Genomic DNA, 3777 nt, shown 5'->3' on the forward strand with positions numbered 1-3777 from the left:
AGAAAGCGAGAAAGGAGGTGTGTGTGTGTGGGGGGGGGGGGGGCGAGCCTGACCCTGAGAGAGGGATCAGACAGCTGCCACTCCGCAGGAATCCAGGGCTCAGGAGGATCAGCCGCGCCCTTCTGGATCACGTCCCCGTCCCGCCTCCGAAGCGGCGTTCCCGGCTGGCGGAGATCGCGGGGGATGGCGCCCGCACGCCCACTACAACGCCCGGCCGCCCACGCGCCTCATGTAAATATTTTCTTCTTGGCAAGACACCTTCACACAAAGGAACATTTTACAAACATTAGCACATGCACGCATACATATATACATACATGCATGCATATATACAGTACATACATACATACATACAAGCACACAAACGAAAAAGCAATCTCCAAGCAGGACGACCGGGCCCCACCGTAGCAACCGTCGCCCCGACCGCGCAACCGACTCGGCTCCCCGACTGCTAATCACCGCGGCCAATCTCATCTGCCTCAAGAAAGGAGTTTGTCGGGCCCTTACGCAAGAGACGATTCGGTGTCGCTGTAACCATAGAACCACGAGCACGAGACAAGCTCATGTCCCGAACAACTGAACAGCCGTGCACGACACTGCGCGACAAGCTACAAGTGTCAGGTGTTCCATAGGGTACGAAGAGGGTGTTTCTAGGGGTGTAGGTCAGGGACGGAGGAGGCACCGGGAGGAGGAACTGGAAAGCAGGTGCAGCAGTTTTCGTATTGTTCTAAAAACACACACACATACACATACACACACACACACACACACACAAAACCATGCATGTAAACACATTACGTAAATGATCAAAACAACGACATACAAACCTTTTTCATTTCAGTTAAACAAATAGTACAGGTTTCAAATAAAAAGTACACCTTGTTATGTACCGAGAAATTTACATGTACACATCAGTGCCACACTCATTCAAGTCTCTTTCATGTTCAGAGAGGCACCTCAATCACAAGCTGAAAATCAGGTTAATGTAATTACGATGTAAAATGTAAATTTCGTCATTTGACGGTCATTTCGCATTTTTGCGAGAAAGAGAAAGAGAAAGAGAAAGAGAAAGAGAAAGAGAGAGAGAGAGAGAGAGAGAGAGAGAGAGAGAGAGAGAGAGAGAGAGAGAGAGAGAGAGAGAGAGAGAGAGCATGCGTATCTGCACGCACGCATATACATGTATTCATATGCAGTTTACTTTCCATCTAAATGCAGGATCATGTGCACACACCGCTCTTAACTCTTAGCTGAGACGTACAATATGATCCCTTTCCGCGTTGGAGCATAACAACGCGCAGAGACGGCATAGCAAGCGAGGGGCGAGGGTACAGGGCCGGGGGCATGCATAGGTATACGGCGAAGGCGGGGCAGGAACAGGAGACGGGCGCGGGCGGCGGAGGCGGACAGGGAACGAAAGAGGGACGAGAAAAAAAGGAAAAGAGAAGAAAAAAAAGGAACAATCTCTGAAGTCCGCGTGGATCAGGTTGACGCCGGGGGTGGGTGGAGGAGAGAGGGGGGGAGGGGGGGCGGGAGGAGAGGAGAAGGGTGTCGAGACAATGGGTGGTGGAGGAGGAGGAGGAGGAGGAGGAGGAGGAGGAGGAGGAGGAGGAGGAGGAGGAGGAGGAGGGTAAGAGAGAGAAATAGCAACGGGAAGAAAAGGGACAAACAGGGATAAGAGAAAGGCGGCGTCATGAAATGGAGATATAAGAGGTTATGAATCAGAAAGAGGAGAAGAGTGTGAGGATAAAAAAGGAGGAGAAAGAACAAGATAGGAAAAAAAAACAATACAAAAGGGAAGAGATTAACGATGTAGAAAGGGGAAGAAAAGGAGAAGGAAATAAAGAGGGGAGAAAACAAGAGTGAGGGAAAGGGAGAGGAAGAAGAAATAGAAGAAAAAGAAAGGAGAGAAGATAGTAAAGAAAAGGGGGACATGGAGACGAAAAAGGGGGAAACGAAAAGGAAGGGGAAAGGAAAGGATGGAAGGGATGGAAGAGAGATGACAAAAGAGAGTGTAGCAAGAAAACGCGAGAGGACAGGCAGAAAATAAAAAGTAAAAGAGAGAGAGGATGGGAAACCAAAACCAAAAAGGACGGAAATGTGAATAAAGGAAGGAAGGAAACACGAAAGAGATGAGAAAGTAAGAGAAAATCTTGAGAAGCAAGCAAGCAGGCACCCACGGAGGTACCCACCACCCACCAAGGTAAGCAGGTGCCGAGCGGAGAGCCCGAGGTAGGCACCGCGACGCCTACTAACGAGGAGGAGGAGCAGGAGGAGGAGCAGGAGGAGCAGGAGGAGAAGTAGGAGGAGGAGCAGGAGTGGAAGAGGAGACAGAGGAGGAGGAGGAGGAGGAGGAGGAGTGGAAGAGGGAGAAGAGAAGGAGTGGAAAAGGAGATAGAGGAAGAAGAGGAGGAAGAGGAGGAAGAGGAGGAAGAGGAGGAAGAGGAGGAAGAGGAGGAAGAGGAGGAGAAAGAGGATAAGCATGAGGAGGATGAGCATGAGGAGGATGAGGATGAGGAGGATGAGGAGAAAGGGGATGAGGAGGATGAGGATGAGGAGGATAAAGAGAAGAAGGAGGAAGAAGAGGAAGGGGAAGAAGAGGAGCAGGAGGAGGGGGAAGAAGAGGAGGAGGGGGAAGAAGAGGAGGAGAAGGAGTGGAAGAGGAGACGGGGGAGAGAGGAGTAAGGGGGGAGGGAGGGAGAGAGGAGTAAGGGGGGAGGGAGGGAGATAGATGAGTCAGGAAGATGAAAAGAGGGGAAGAGGGGAACAGAAGGAATTGGGAGACGAGAAAAAGAAAAAAAAAAAAAAAAAACGGGAAAGAAAGAAGATATACTGACTGAAAAAAGACGGAACGGACTACCACTGTTAAATGAGCAAGAGAGACAGAAACAGACAGATGGGTAGAGGTTAGGTTAGGACAGAGGGATGGATAGATAGAGAAAAGAAAATAAGACACAGAGAGCGAGAGAGAGAGAGAGAGATATCAATAGAATGATGGACAGAGTGACGAACGGGTAGATGAACAGTTAGATAAATAGATAGACAGACAAACAAACAGACAGATAGAGACAGAGATCGACAGACAAACAAACAGACAGACAGATAGAGACAGAGATAGACAGACGAATAGATAGAGAGAGCGAGGAGACACTCTGAGAGAGAATCAGATAAATAAAATACAAGAAAGTAAACAGGAGAGGGCACGCCATGGGCCTACCGCTTACTCACCCGGAGCCAAAAGGAAAGTCACGGAAGACAAACTTACCTGAAAAGGGAAAGAAAAATAAAATTAACAAAGATAAAATAATTAAGAGACAAAAAATCGCAGATAATATACTAATTTATGATGATGATGATGATGAGGATGATGATGATGATGATGACAACGAAGATGATAATGCTGATAATGAAAATTATAATTAGTTGGTGATGATAATGATGAAGATGACAAGGATAATGAAAATTATAATAATGATCATGAGGATGATAATGATAATGACAATGATAAAGATGATAATAATGATCATGAGGATGATAATGATAATGACAATGATAAAGATGATAATAATGAAGCAAAGATGTTTGCACTTGTTTATTCAACTCGCATAAAAATCAACTCCTTGTGTTTGGCGGAAAAGTTGCTTGTAGCAATGGCAGCAGCAGCAGGAGGAGTAGGAAGAGGAGGAGGAGGAGGAGGAGGAGGAGGAGGAGGAGGAGGAGGAGGAGGAGGAGGAGGGGAGGAGGAAGAGGAAGGGGAGGAGAATGGGACGGAGAGGGGGA

This window comes from Penaeus chinensis, chromosome 10 (genome assembly GCF_019202785.1).
Source record: "Penaeus chinensis breed Huanghai No. 1 chromosome 10, ASM1920278v2, whole genome shotgun sequence".
Lineage (NCBI taxonomy): Eukaryota > Metazoa > Arthropoda > Malacostraca > Decapoda > Penaeidae > Penaeus > Penaeus chinensis.